The sequence below is a fragment of the Amblyraja radiata genome, chromosome 24 (assembly GCF_010909765.2).
Source record: "Amblyraja radiata isolate CabotCenter1 chromosome 24, sAmbRad1.1.pri, whole genome shotgun sequence".
NCBI lineage: Eukaryota > Metazoa > Chordata > Chondrichthyes > Rajiformes > Rajidae > Amblyraja > Amblyraja radiata.
Window position 1 is genome coordinate 28,470,814 of NC_045979.1, and position 15,941 is coordinate 28,486,754.

Here is a 15,941-nt window from a genome sequence, read left to right on the forward strand (position 1 = left end):
CACGGACAGAACGTGAAATCTCTTTACAGACAGCACCCGTAGTCGGGATCGAACCGGGATCTCTGGCGCTGCAAGCGCTGAAAGGCAGCAACTCTACCGCTGCGCCACCATGCCGCCCCAAAGATTCTCTCCAAATATTTTTCACCTGACGTCGGTACAAGCGGCAACAATAAACAAATCCCAATACCAGGGGAAGGTTTTCTTTTGTTCTCAAGAAACGGCATGGAAGGAATTGATTACAGGGCGGGACAGAGGCGCAGCTGGTGGGGCTGCTGCCTCAACGCCAAAGACCCGCGTTTGATGTGTAGGAAGGAACTGCAGGTGCTAGTTTACGCAGAAGATGGACATAAAGTACTGGAGCAATTCAACGGGTCAGGCAGCATCTCTGGAGAAAAAGGGTGGGTGATGTTTTGGGTTGGAACCCTTCCTCAGACCTGACCTTTTTCTCCAGAGATGCTGCCTGACACGCTGAGTCACTCGAGCACTTTGAGTTTGATCCTGATGTCGGGTGCTGACTGAGTGGAGTCTGCACGTTCTCCTGGTGACTGCCTGGCTTTGCTCCGGGTGCATCAATTTCCTCCCACATCCCAAAGACGTGCGGGTTTGTAGGTTTATTGGCTTCGGGAAATTGCCCTTGGTGTGTAGGGAATGGATGAGACGGTGGAAAAATGTAGAACTAGTGTGCATGGGTGATCGATGGACAGCATGGACCCGGTGGGCATCAGGTCATAAGGAATAGGAGTAGCATTAGGCCATTCAGCCCATCACGTTTACTCCACCGTTCAATCATGGCTGATCTATCTCTCCCTCCTAATTCACTCTGCCCTCTCCCCTTAACCTCTGACACCCGTACAAATCAAGAAGGGCCTGTTTCTATGCTGTATCTCTAAGCTAGACTACACTAAACCACAGCTGACCAAATGTGAGTCCGAAGAAAGGCCCCGAACCAAAACATCAACTACCCATTCTCTCCAGAGATGCTGCCTGACCCACAGAGTTACTCCAGCATTTTGTGTCTACCCTCAGTGTAAACCAGCATCTGCAGTTCCTTCCTACGCATATTTAGTACAGAAGTTGGGAGTTCATTGTTACAGTTGTATAAGACGTTGGTGATGCTACATTATAGAGTATTGTGGTTCACTGCTGGTCACCATCTTACAGGAGAGATGTTGTCAAGCTGGAAATGATGCAGACGAGCATGTTGTGTCTATTTTTGGTATAAGCCTGCATGTGCCGTTCATTTTTATTACATTATTGCAACCAAGTGTGATGTTCATTTGGATATCAGAAATCAGTGAGGTGCAGGGAGCATGGAAAAGAGGTTAAAATCTTGGAAGCATAGATTAATAAAAGTTGTGCAAATATAAACTGCAACCAGAATGGTTATCAGGTGCCAAGAATAACTCCAGCTGTACAGTTGGGCACACTGGCCTGTTATATTCACCCTGGATACTTTTTTTCAATGTTGCCCCACCCCTCTGCAAGGCACAGACTTGCACTGTGGATCATTCCCACCCAACCTCGACACCCAAGGGATTTTTTCCGTACTCCTGGCCGTAGGGAGTGATCCGGGGTGTGGACGTTCGCCCATTGTCCGCTGTTTTCCACCTGTCCCCGTTCCAATGGATCTGCTGCCCGGGCTGAATCAACAGCCCTTTGCTCAGACGCCCTTGGCAGGGCTGGCATCTCTTGCCCGTCCCCTTGAGAAATGTGGCGGTGAACCACCTTCTCCAACCACTGTTTTGAACTTCCAACCCTTGTGGTGAAGCTGCTCCCAAACACAGAGTCAAGGGGGGGGGGGGGGGAAGTCCAGCGTTTTGACTTGGTTGCCGATGAAGGAAAGATGATAGAAACATAGAAAATAGGTGCAGGAGTAGGCCATTCGGCCCTTCGAGCCTGCACCGCCATTCAATATGATCATGGCTGATCATCCAAATCAATATCCCATCCCTGCCTTCTCTCCATACCCCCTGATCCCTTTAGCCACAAGGGCCACATCTAACTCCCTCTTAAATCATGTATCTTCAAGTTGAAGTGTTGTGTGACTTGAAGGGGGACCTGGTACTATTGTGCTCCCTTTGCCTTTTAAAGTGCTGCTCAAACAAACCGCGGAGAGTTGAGTTTAGTTTAGTTTAGAGATACAGTGTGGAAGCAGGCCCTCCGGTCCACCGAGTCACCCGCTGACCAGCGATCACTGCCACCATCCCACGCACGCTGGGGACAATTTACAATCTTTACCGAAGGCAATGAACCTACAAACCTGTACATCTTTGGAGTGTGGGAGGAAACCGGAGCACCCGGAGAAAACCCACGCAGATCACGGGGAGAACGTACAAACTCCTAAAATGACAGCACCCGTAGTCAGGATTGAACCTGGGTCTCTGGTTCTGTAAGGCAACAACTCTACCGCTGTGCCACCGTGTGGAGTTGTTATGATTCCTATCACAGCCAAAGAATGATGGTGGAAGGTACACAAAATTGCTGGAGAAACTCAGCGGGTGCAGCAGCATCTATGGAGCGAAGGAAATAGGCGACGTTTCGGGCTGAAACCCTTCTTCAGACTGATGGGGGGTGGGGGGGAGAAGGAAGGAAAAAGGGGAGGAGGAGGAGGAGCCCGAGGGCGGGCGGATGGGAGGGTGGGAGGAGACAGCTAGAGGGTTAAGGAAGGGGAGGAGACAGCAAGGGCTAGCAAAATTGGGAGAATTCAATGTTAATGCCATCCGGACGCAAGGTCCCCAGGCGGAATATGAGGTGCTGTTCCTCCAATTTCCGCTGTTGCTCACTCTGGCAATGGAGGAGACCCAGGACAGAGAGGTCGGATTGGGAATGGGAGGGGGAGTTGAAGTGCTGAGCCACCGGGAGGTCAGGTTGGTTATTGCGGACTGAGCGGAGGTGTTTGGCGAAAGATCGCCCAACCTCCGCTTAGTCTCCCCGATGTAAATCAGCTGACATCTAGAGCAGCGGATGCAGTAGATGAGGTTGGAGGAGATACAGGTGAACCTTTGTCGCACCTGGAACGACTGCTTGGGTCCTTGAATGGAGTCGAGGGGGGAGGTGAAGGGACAGGTGTTGCATTTCTTGCGGTTGCAACGGAAAGTGCCCGGGGAGGGGGTGGTACGGGAGGGAAGGGAAGAATTGACGAGGGAGTTGCGGAGGGAGCGGTCTTTGCGGAAGGCAGACATGGGGGGAGATGGGAAGGTGTGGCGAGTGGTGGGGTCACGTTGGAGGTGGCGGAAATTGCGGAGGATTATGTGTTGTATTTGCCGGCTGGTGGGGTGAAAGGTGAGGACCAGAGGGACTCTGCCCTTGTTGCGAGTGCGGGGATGGGGAGATTGTTCGGGCTGGAAATCAGTCTCTTTGCTTTATTCTTGATCTTGTCAGCTCCTGGACCTGCCTCTTTTCTTTGATTGAAACAACACCGTGCCCAAACAGCCTCTTCGCCCCACCTCATCCACGCCGACCATCCATCATCCGTTCATACTAGTTCTGTATTATCCTACTTTCACACCCGCGTTCCACACACCAGGGGCAAATTACAGAGGTCCCTTCTCCTTCAAACTCGTGCGTCTTTGGGATGTGGGAGCAAACCCATGCGGCCACAGGGTAAACGTGCAAACTCCACACGGACAGCGCCAGAGTTCAAGATTGGACCAGGGTTCTGGCGCTGTGTGAGGCTGCAGCTCCACCTGTGCTGTCCTTTATAGAGTCGTACAGGCCCATCGCCCCAACTTGCCCATGTGTCCCATCTGCAATATTACCACCTGCCCGCATTTGGCCCATACCCCTCGAAACCCCTCTATTGTCTATTGAAACCTGTCCTATCCATATACCTGTCTAATTTTTTTTCTTAAACGTTGCAATAGTCGCCGCCTCAACTACCTCCTCTGGCACCTCGTTCCATACACCCACCCCACATTGTGTGAAAAAGTTACCCTTAAGGCTCCTATTATAACTCTCTCCCCCCTCACCTTAAACCTCTGGTTCTCGATTCCTCAAATCTGGGCAGGAGACTCTGTGCGTCTACCTGATCTATTCCTCTCATGATTATATGCACCTTTATACCCCTCGTCCTCCTGCGCTCCAGGGAATCAACCTCTCCTTCTAGCTCAGCCCCTCTAGTCCTGGCAACATCGTCGTAAAAGACCAAGCATTATACACGTTTATGCTAAAGCATTATCTGCAGCCACAGGGCGACCAGATTATCGAATATTACAGCGCACTGGTTTCACACCAACATGTTGGTTCCATCTGTGTCGGAAGGAACTGCAGACGCTGGTTTAAACCAAGGATGGATACAAAATGCTGGAGTAACTCAGCGGGACAGGCGGCATCTCTGGAGAGAAGGAATGGGTGACGTTTCGGGTCGCTGGTGAATTCTGTCACCATTCCTAACCCTACTGAGCCAATGGAGGCACAACGTACAGTGCGGAAACAAGCCCTTTGGCCCGTCATGCCCACACCAACCAACATGTCCCACGCCCACATTTGGCCCATATCTCCAAACCTATCCTATCCATGGACCTGTCTAAATGTTTCTTAAAGGTTGCGATGGTCCCAGCCTCAACTACCTCCTTCAGCGGCTCCTTCTGTACACCCACCACCCCTTGTGTCAAAAACAGTTACCCCTCAGGTTTCTAGTAAATCTATCCCCCTTCACCGTAAACCTATGTCAACGAAGGAACTGCAGTTGCTGGTTTATACCGAAGATAGACACAAAATGCTGGATGAGTGTGATGAAGGGTCTGGACTCGAAACGTCACTTATTCATTTTTCTCCAGAGATGATGTCTGACTCGCTGAGTTACTCCAGCATTTTATTGTCTATACCCAGAGTCTTATTTTATAGTCTATGTTAAACCTATGTCCTCTGGTTCTCGATTCCCCTACAACAGTCAAGAGACTCTGTGCGTCTACCTGATCTATTCCTCTCTTGATTTTGTACAGCTCTACACGGTCAACCCTCATCCTCCTGCGCTCAAAGCAATGAAGTCCTAGCCTGCAAAACCTCTACCTGTCGCACATGCGTCGGGTCCTGGCAACATCCTCGAAAAATGCACAGAGTCGTTCACACAAGAGTTGGGCAATCAGGGTCCAGAGGTCATGGGTTTAAGGTGAGAGGGGCTCTAAGGGAGACAGAGCGCTCCCTCTATTTTGTGTAGGAAGGAACTGCAGATGCTGGCTTAAATCGAAGATAAGACACAAAAATGCTGGAGTAACTCAGTAGGACCGGCAGCATCTCTGGAGAGAAGGAATGGGTGGCGTTCCGGATTACCCCAGCATTTTGTGTCTATCTTCAGCTTGACTGGGATGTCCACCAGGTCCACAATCTCAGTTCTTTGAGCCGTTCATTAATGGTGTCGAAGCAAATCTGAGGGAGAGGTTTGTCACCCTGAGGGTGTTAAACACTGCCGGAGGGGCAGTGGAGGTGACTGCTCACCTTGATATTGTTAGCAGAGGACTTGAATCACCAAGGCCTAGACTGCTGTGATAGACACAAAATGCTGGAGTAACTCCGCAGGCCAGGCGGCATCTCTGGAGTAACGGAGTGGGTGACGTTTTGGGTCGTTTGAGTCTGATCGCTTCAGTGGACAGAAGTAGGAGCAATTTGTTTAAGAAGGAACTGCGGATGCTGGAAAATCGAAGGTACACAAAAATGCTGGAGAAACTCGGCGGGTGCAGCAGCATCTATGGAGCGAAGGAAATAGGCAACGTTTCGGGACGAAACGTTGCCTATTTCCTTCGCTCCATAGATGCTGCTGCACCCGCTGAGTTTCTCCAGCATTTCTGTGTACCTAGCAGCAATTTGGTTTGGCTTAGTTTAGAGAAGCAGCATGGAAACAGGCCCTGGAGGGAAGGAACGGGCGACGTTTCGGGTCGAGACCCTTCTTCAGACTTCAGCTCTCCCTGTTTTCCCAGCTGGGCCAACGAGGACCATTGTCCGTCCCTGGGCTGCTGCGCGGCTTGGCCCGCACGCAGAGGAAAAATAAAAGACGGGCCAAGGATAAGTAGATGGGGTTGAGGTGAAGCCGGGCTTCAGCTGAAAGACATTGGTTATTCACGCCCACACCGCCACATGGTGCACCAGGGACCTAGCCTCAAATGTTTGCTGACATTTGTCGAAAAGTCACCTACAATTGGCACAAAAAAACCGGCTGAGAAAACCTTCACCCGTCTAGACATCCGTTTGTGTTTGGCAAGGTCGGTCGCTAAGTCAGCAAGTTTCAGGGGGTGTTGATGTCTGGATGGTTAGGCCCAGATTGTGGCACCGTTTTACTCTGTCCCTCACCCCTCCCCACCCACCCACCCCTTCCTGACGGGCAAGGGCCGAGGTGGCATCCCCACAAAGCCAACAGGGGTCCTCCAATCTCACAGCGGGCCGACAGTCCTCCACAAACCTCGTCTCCGTTTATTCAACATTCAAAGTTCCAAACAAAGAGGCACAGATGAAGGGTCGGCCTTTTGGGGGGAAGTTTAAGGTGTAGGAAGGAGCTGCAGATGCTGGACAACAAAGATGGACCTTAAAGCGCTGGGATAACTCAGCGGGACAGGCAGCGTCTCTGGGGAAAAGGAATGGGCGACGTCGTTTCGAGACCCTTCTTCAGACAAGATGAGGAGGGATTTCTTTAGCCAGAGGGAGGTGAATCTGCGGAACAGACGGCTGCGGAGGCCAAGTCATTGGGTATTTTTAAAGCGGGGATTGATGGCTTCTTGATTAGGAAGGGCGTCAAAGGCTACGGGAAGAGGGCAGGAGAATGGTGTTGAGGGGAAAAATGGATCAGCCGTGATTGAATGGCGGTGTAGACGGGCTGGGCTGTGTTCTGCTCCTGTGCCTTGTTTAGCTTAACTTACTTTAGTTTCGTGGTACAGGGCGGAAACAGGCCCTGCGGCCCACCGAGACTGCGCCGGCCACGCACAGAGTGTGTACGTTCTCCCCGTGACCAGCGTGGGTTTTCTCCGAGATCTTCGGTTTCCTCCCACGCTCCAATGACGTACAGGTTTGCAGGTTAATTGGCTTGGAATAAATGTAAAAATTGTCCCTAGTGTGTGTTATGTGGGGTAGTGTTAACGTGCGGGGATCGCTGGTCTGCACGGGCTCGGTGGGCCGAAGGGCCTGTTTCCCCACTGCATCTCTAAAGTAAACTAAACTAATAATATTTTATTCCTAGATGAGGATAATTCTGGGGAAAGAAAAATGACCATGACACTGTCCCATGCAAAGGATGCTCGGTGCTATCAGAAACCTTGTAGACTGCAGGCAACCTAGATGGAGAGGACAGCTCGGCCCCTTGGATATTTCACATGGGCTTGTTAGGATTTTCTTAGTTAAATTAAAAATGCCTTCTTCACTTTTCACCAATGTGTGATACGGAGTTTAAAACATCTGAGTCATTATGAGTATGTGACACCGTGCAGATTTGAAACTCACGTCACGTGGATTAAGTTGAGCTTTTTATTGGGTTAATCGAGCACTTTAGTTCATGTGTGGTTTAGTTTAGTTTGTTCACGTGTACTGAGGTACAGTGAAAAGCTTTTCGAATGTGTGCGCTATCCAGTCATAGAAAAGAGGAAAGGCCGCCACCGGCGCAGCGGTAGAGTTGCTGCCTCACGGCGAATGCAGGGCGGGAGACCCGGGTTCGATCCGAGATTGTTAAGGGCTTGGACACGCTAGAGGCAGGAAACATGTTCCCGATTTTGGGAGAGTCCAGAACCAGGGGCCACAATTTAAGAATAAGGAGTAAGCCGTTTAGAATGGAGGCAAGGAAACGCTTTTTCTCACAGAGAGTGGTGAGTCTGTGGAATTCTCTGCCTCGGAGGGTGGTTGAGGCAGGTTCTCTGGATGCTTTCAAGAGAGAGCTAAATAGGCCTCATAAAAATAGCGGAGTCAGGGGATATGAGGAGAAGGCAGGAACGGGGTACTGATTGTGGATGATCAGCCATGATCACATTGAATGGCGGTGCTGGCTCGATGGGCCAAATGGCCTACTCCTGCGCCTATTGTCTATTGATCCTGACTACGGGTGCTGCCTGTACGGAGTTTGTACCTTCTCCCCGTGAACAGCGTGGGTTTTCCCCGAGATCTTCGGTCTCCTCCCACGCTCCAAAGACGAACAGGTTTGTAGGTTAATTGGCTTGGTAAATGTTAAAAATTGTCCCTAGTGGGTGTAGGCTGGTGTTAATGTGCGGGGATCACTGGTCGGCGCGGACCCACTGGGCCAAAGGGCCTGTTTCTGCCCCGTATCTCTAAACTAAACCTAAAAGGCAGCACAGTGGTGCAGCGGTAGAGTTGCTATCTTACAGCACCAGGGACCCGGGTTCCATCCCGATTGCTGGTGAACTGTGGAAGGCTTGGTTGATTGGATTCAATTATTTTCTTTTTTTTAAGTTTAGTTTAATTCAGTTTAGAGATACAGCGCGGAAACAGGCCCTTCAGCCCATTGTGTCCGCACCGACCAGCGATCCCCGCACACTAACGCTATCCCCCCCACACACACACACACACACACTAGGGACAATTTACATTCATACCGAGCCGATTAACCTACAAACCTGTACGTCTTTGGAGTGTGGGGGTAAAACCGGAGATAGCGGTGAAAACCCACGCAGGTCACGGGGTGAACGTATAGACTCTGACGTACAGACAGCACCCGTAGTCGGGATCGAACCCGGGTCTCTGTAAGCGCTGTAAGGCAGCAACTCTACCGCTGCGCCACCGTGCCACCCTTCATTTTGCCAAATGTTTGTCAGGTCCATCTTTTGCAGGAATGTGCTGACAACGTGACTGTTTATTTCAGTTCACAAAGGCAACACTATTAATACATCGTGTGGTTTTACTGCAGTGGAGAACAGGCACAGTCCTGAACACAAAATGCTAATGTCCAAAGATGGAATTAAGATGACTATATGTCTATTATTTTTCAGTGTTTCTCACTTAAACACACCCATAAAACAATTATGCGGCACTTTGCTTCTTGTTTCTGCTTGTTATATTGAAGCATGTTCACTGGCCATGGTTAACATCTTTGTTGTTTTTCATTCCAATTTATGATTATTTTTTTAAATATTCTCATCTTGAGAGCCAATTCCCAGTCAGTTATGTTGCAGTTGTTGTAGTTTAGTTGAATGTCATGTGAACAGTGGAAAGCTTAAAATATAGAAACATAGAAAATTGGTGCAGGAGGAGGCCATTCGGTCCTTTGAGCCAGCACCGCCATTCATTGTGATCATGGCTGATCGTCCCCTATCAATAACCCGTGCCTGCCTTCTCCCCATATCCCTTGACTCCACTAGCCCCTAGAGCTCTATCTAACTCTCTCTTAAATCCTCTCTCTTAAATCCTAAACATCTTCATCATTAGGTTGGCAAGCATGTGATAGGAGCAGAATTCAGCCATTCGGCCCATCAAGTCTACTCCACCATTCAATCATGGCTGATCTATCTTTCCCTCTCAACCCCGTTCTCCTGCCTTCTCCCCGTAACCCATAACGCCCTTGCTAATCACGATCCTATCAATCTACGCCTTAGAAATACCCAATGTTTTGGCCTCCACAGTCGTCTGTGGCAATGAATTCCACAGATTCACCACCCTCTGGCTAAAGAAATTCCTCCTCATCTCCATTTATTCTGAGGCTGTGCCGTCTGGTATTAGACTCTCCCACTAGGGGAAACATCCTCTCCATGGCGGAGATGTATTGAAGAGAGAGTTAGATTCAGCTCTTAGGGTTAACGGAATCAATGCGGATATGGGGAGAAAGCAGGAACAGGGTAATGATATTGGATGATCAGCTATGATCGTATTGAATGGTGGTGCTGGCTCGAAGGTCCGAATGGCCTACTCCTGCACCTATTTTCTATGTTTCTATGTCCACTATCCAGACCTTCCACCATTTGGTAAGTTTCAATGGGATGCCCCCTCATCCTTCTAAATCCCAGCCCAGATTGTTCATATGCCCCACATATCGCCCACACGACCTTGGGATGTGAGAGGAAACCAGAGCATTCCAGACCCAAAATAACACAGTGCAAAACTATCATGGGGATACGTGCAAACTCCACTTAGGTAGCACTGGAGGTCATGTTTGAATCCAAGCAACTAGAACTAGAGGTACACAAAATTGCTGGAGAAACTCAGCGGGTGCAGCAGCATCTATGGAGCGAAGGAAATAGGCGACGTTTCGGGCCGAAACGTCGCCTATTTCCTTCGCTCCATAGATGCTGCTGCACCCGCTGAGTTTCTCCAGCAATTTTGTGTACCTTCGATCTTCCAGCATCTGCAGTTCCTTCTTGAACAACTAGAACTAGAGACCTGGATAGAGTGGATGTGGAGAGGATGTTTCCACTAGTGGGACAGTCTGGGACCAAAGGCCGTAAAACCTCAGAATAAAAGGACGTACCTTTAGAAAGGAGATGGGGTGGAATTTCTTTAGTCAGAGGGTGGTGAATCTGTGGAATTCATAGCCGCTGATGGCTGTGGAGGCCGAGTTAGTGGATATTTTTAAGGCGGAGATTGATAGATTCTTGATTCGTACTGGTGTCGAGTTATGGGGAGAAGGCAGAAGAATGGGATTGTGATGGAAAGATAGATCAGCCATGTTTGAATGGCGTAGACTTGATGGGCCGAACGGTCTAATTCTGCTCCTAGAACTTATGAACCCATGAGCTATCAGCAGTTTGATGGACTGTGCCATTTTTCCGCCCCCCCCAACTAGTTTAGTTTAGTTTAGTTTATTGTCACGTGTATCGAGGTAGAGTGAAAAGCTTTTGTTGCGTGCTAACCATTCAGCGGAAAGACAACACATGATTACAATCAAGCCGTCCACAGTGTACAGATAGATGATAAAGGAAATAACGTGAATAATGTTTAGTGCAAGATAAAACCAGTAAAGTCCGATCAAAGATAGTCCGAGGGTCTCCAAAGAGGTAGATAGTAGCTCAGGACTGCTCTCTAGTTGTTGGTAGGATGGTTCAGTTAATAATAATAATAATAATACATTTTATTTATTGGGCGTCTTTCAGACATCTCAAGGACACCTTACATAGGTTAACAGGAAATATAAACATATAATCAGAATAAAATAAATAATAAAGACATCGCAGAAACACAAATTAAAAACAGAATTCAGCCCAAAAACAAAAATCAAAAACACAATGTGAAGAGAGAGCAGCGGCAGCTAAAGCGCGCCAGCGTCCACTCTCCCTTCACGGCAGCCATCTTGGACAAAGACTAACAGGATTACCTTACAGACAAAAAATCATCCTACCCACAATGGATACCACTGTGGGGGAAGGCACAATGTCCAGTCCCTATCCCAAGTTCACCCCAAAGTCAGGCCTATTGAGGCCAACGCAATTGCCTCTACGGAGGCCCGATGTTCCTGGCCGTTCTCACCGGGTGGTCTTGCCCCGGCGTCGGGAGAGTCCTCTCAGCGGTTGGGCCACCTGGAACGGCCGCTTTCTAGTTGGTGACCGACAAGGCCGCGCCGGTTTGGAGCTCCCAGGCTCCCGATGTCGAAATCGGCGCCACCCGCTCTGCTCCGCAGTCCCGCAGCCCGGAGGTGTTGAACACGGCGGTCTCAGCTCACCAGAGCTCCAGCGCGTTGATCCAGCGCGGCGACCCAGGCAAGGCATCGCCCGCTCCGCTCCGCGATAGCGCTCCAGCGCTGTGCCGCCACCGAGGCCGAGGTGCTGGGCGGTCCCCGCCAGGAAACGGCGCTCAAAGCCCGCTGTTAGGCCACGAGGACGGGTCGACGGGCAGCCCGGAGAAAAAGCTGTCTCACCGACCAGGTAGGGACCTAGAAATAAAATTAACCCCTACCTCCCACATTAAAAAGTCCATATCTCCTACGGACAAAAAACAGGACTCACTAAAAACTTTTTAAAAAGTGAATTAAAACGGACGGCTGCTGGCTAGCACGGTTCCCCAAGATGGCTCCTCTTCTATGTTGCCTGATAACAGCTGGGAAGAAACTGTCCCTGAATCTGGAGGTGTGCGTTTTCTCACTTCTGTACCTTTTGCCCGATTGGAGAGGGGAGAAGAGGGGAGAAGAGGGGGAAGAGGGGAGAAGAGGGAATGACCAGGGTGCGACTCGTCCTTGATTGTGCTGCTGGCCTTGCCGAGGCAGCGTGGGGTGTAAATGGAGTCAAGGGAAGGGTCTCGACCCCGAAACGTCACCCATTCCTTCTCTCCGGAGATGCCGCCTGTCCCGCTGAGCTACTCCAGCTTTTTATCTCTACCAGGGGGAAGGGAGGTCGGTTTGTGCGGTGGTCCGGGCCTGCGTCCGCAGTCCTCTTTGTGACTCCTTGAGTTGGATGGAGCTGCTTGCAATCGATCTGTGCAGTGAGAGTGTAGAGAGAGGCCACGATTGTGTTGCATAAAAGCATATAGTGGCCATGGGTTGAGAATGCCAAGGCCATACAGGCTTGAGATTAGACCGCTGTTTGTTATCTATTTGGAGAAACAGATGAACACAACATTTGTTTAGGGGGGGGGGGGGGGGGGAATGCGGTGATTATATATAAACCGTGAAGTCACTCCAAACCAATCAGTCGTCCTCTCCAAGTTCACGAGCTGACTTTTTATAAATGGGTGACTTTTTTGGCCGTCGACACCTTCAAATATACTCCTGCCACATTCCCAATGAATGCGTCCTGCCAGACTCCAACCCTGCCTGACTCCAACCCTGCCTGACTCCAACCCTGGGAAGATGCCATGCGCTGTAGGTTCAAGGGGGTGAAACAGGGAGAGAGTTTTAAGTTCTACATTTTGAATAACTCTGCTTCGATTTCCTTTGAATACATTTCCGGGCAGTTCGATGTCCCACCCCTGCCATCTTCCGCCCTGCTTTTAACGGTCGCGTCCCTGAAGTCCACCCGAGAAGGACTTCTTGGATTGGCCGCTATTTGCTTCCTGCCTTGGGACTTCAGTGCCCCGCGCTCCATTGTGGAGCTCGGCAGAAGGGAGAGGGCTTCAAGAAGAGAGAGAGAGGAAGCCATGGACCTGGATAGAAGATACCAAGTGGGAAGGTCCTTCATCTCTGCAAAGGTCTGGTCTGGTCTGGGCAGGAGTGTGGGATTGCATGCATTGAGATGTAACGTGCATGTGTGGTGGGTAGACTTAGTCGTGATACACAAAGTCAGGAACCATCAAAGTGTCTTGAGCAGTTGATGTGGCTTGGACAGGGCATCCAAAGAAAGGGAAAAGGACCCATTTTGTTTTCAAGGGAAGCTATTGTATCAATTGGAAGTGTTGCATTTTACTGGAATTATTAGTTTCAACCAAAGATCACTTCTATTATACACCAATATTTTAATAGTTTGTGTCATCGTAGTGTGGAGTATTGTGGCAGAAATCAAAATAATCAATCTGGTGAGAGGGAATTTGTTCCTGATTTAAAAAAAAAAAAGTGCTTTGACTGGATGTGCTATCCAAGCAGCAGAATGCTGCATCCAATGTGGCACGGTGGCACAGAGATTGAGTTGCTGCATTACAGTGCCAGTGACCCGGGTTCGATCCTGACTACGGGTGCTGGTGTGTATCGAGTTTGTACGTTTTCCAAGTGAAAGTGTGGGGGGAGGGTTTCTCCGGGCGCTCCGGTTTCCTCCCACATTCCAAAGACGTGCAGGTGTGTCGGGTAATTGGCTTAGCTAAAAATTGTGGATTGTCCTTAGTGTGCAGGATAGTGCTAGTGTATGGGGTGGTCGCTGGTCGGCATGGAGTCGATGGGTCGAAGGGCCTATTTCCACTCTGTATCTCTAAAGTCTTAAGCAGACTGGGTTCAGTGTTGTGCTTGTTCTAGTCAGGATGATTGATGTTAGTGCTGCAAGTTGGACTTTTATTCCTGACTAAATGGAGGCACTCGCAGGTCACATACAACACAGTCACATACAGTGCATAGTGTGGTGCAGCGGTAGAGTTGCAGCCTGACAGCTCCAGAGACCCGGGTTCAATCCCAGCCACGGGTGCTGTCTGTACGGAGTTTGTACGTTCTCCCCATGACCTGCGTGGGTTTTCTCCGGGTGCTCCAGTTTTCTCCCACACTCCAAAGACGTGCAGGTTAGGTGTAGGTTAATTGGCTTGGTATGAATGTAAATTGTCGTTAGTGTGTGTAAGGTGTGCGGGGATTGCTGGTCGGTGCGGACTCGGTGGGCCGCAAGGCCTGTTTCCGTGCTGTATCTCTAAATTGAACTAAACTAAACTAAACCAGTGTGCAGTGTGATCACTGTCCTGCGTGGTCTCAGTGGGCAGGAGGGCCTGTTTCCACGCTGTATCTCGAAACTAGACTAAATGCAGTCATCTCCAGCCAGTGCAGGACTCTGCTTTGTGGAGCGCTGGATTGTTTTATCTCCTCCCCCCCCCCCTTGCTGGCCCCTCTGCGGGCAAATTAGCAGCCGAGCAGCTCTCCGCTCTGGGCCAGGATCCAGTTGTGAATGTGTTGAATCTGCCCGAATTATAAGTCTGCGAGAAACACAAAGCCTCACCCTGTTGGTCTTGCTTGAATGTTTAGTTTAGAGATGCAGCGCAGAAACAGGCCCTTCGGCCCACCGAGCCCGTGCCGACCAGCGATCACCCCCGTACGCTCATTATATCCAACGCACACAGCGGACAACTTACACAATTGTTACGGAAGCCAATAAACTGACGGACCTGAAGGTCTTTGGAGTGTGGGAGGAAACCGGAGCACCCGGGGAAAAGCCACGCAGATCTCGGGGAGAACGTACAAACTCCGTACAGACAGCACCCGTGGTCAGGATCGAACCCGGGCTTCTGGCGCCGTAAGGCAGCAGCTCCTCCGCTGCGGCACCTTGCCGACAATTTTAATTCATTTTTATTATTTACTGTTTTTTATTTTCAATAATTAGCTGGATTGGATTCATCCCGCTTTTGTCAACAGGGTGGCCTTTTTGACGATGGCAATTTTGAAATATTGGGAGGTTGAATGCCAGTGTTGAGCGACTACAACATGGCTTTCAATGGAGCTCATTCAAGGGAGCTAGAACTGGGAGTGTGCAGGAAGGAACTGCAGATGCTGGATTAAACTGAAGATAAGCACAAAATGCTGGAGTAACACAGCGGGACAGGCAGCATCTCTGGAGTGAAGGAATGGGTGACGTTTCGGGTCGAGTCTGAAGAAGGGTCTCGACCCGAAATGTCCCCTATTCCTTCTCTCCATAGATGCTGCCTGTCCTGCTGAGTTACTCCAGCGTTTTGTGTCTATATTCAGCTTGAACTGGGATGTCCATCAGGTCCATAGTCTCAGTTCTGTGAGCTGTTGATTAATGGTGTCGAAGCAAATCTGAGGGTGAGGTTTGTCACCCTGAGGGTGTATACACTGGGTGAGGGGTAGTGGAGGTGACTGCTCACATTGATGTAGTTAGCAGGGCACTTGAACCACCAAGGCCTAAACTGCTATGTTAGACACAAAATGCTGGAGTAACTCAGCGGGTCAGGCGGCATCTCTGGAGAAAAGGAATAGGTGACGTTTCGGTTCGTTTGAGTCTGATCGATTCAGTGCACAGTAGTGGGAGCCATCTTGGTTTAGCTTAGAGATAGAGCGTGGAAACAGGCCCTTCGGCCCACCGAGTCCGTGCCGCCCAACTATCGCCCGTACCCTCCTACACACTAGAGGTAGTTTAGAGAAGCTAATTGACCTTTAGTGTGGGTGGAAACTGGAGCACCCGGAGAAAACCCACGCGGTCACAGGGAGAACGTACAAATGGTATAAAGACAGTACCCATAGTCAGGATCCAACCCGGGTCCCTGGTGCTGTAAGGCAGCAGCTGTAGACTGGTGCACAGACAGACAGCCACCCCACGGTCCTTGACAGATCTGGATCAGGATCCAGTGGACCAATTTTTTAGACTTTGGTGATACAGCTAGGAAACAGGCCATTTGGCCCACTGAGTCCGCACTGACCAGTGATCGCCCTTACACTAGCTCCATCCCAC

At 50.0% G+C, this 15,941-nt stretch overlaps 1 protein-coding gene across 12 annotated transcripts in view; it reads left to right on the top strand.

The window, feature by feature from the left end:
• Positions 1-15,941, top strand: part of tead3 (TEA domain transcription factor 3) — a 231,197-nt gene that overhangs the window by 57,225 nt on the left and 158,031 nt on the right. The window contains exon 1 of one of the 12 annotated variants that reach the window (XM_033042770.1): positions 12,701-13,038. The exons of the other annotated variants lie outside the window; for them this stretch is intronic. The gene's annotated coding sequence lies outside the window, so the exon portion shown is untranslated. Of the gene's footprint in view, positions 1-12,700; positions 13,039-15,941 lie in introns of those variants that run through there. 12 annotated transcript variants of the gene reach the window in all.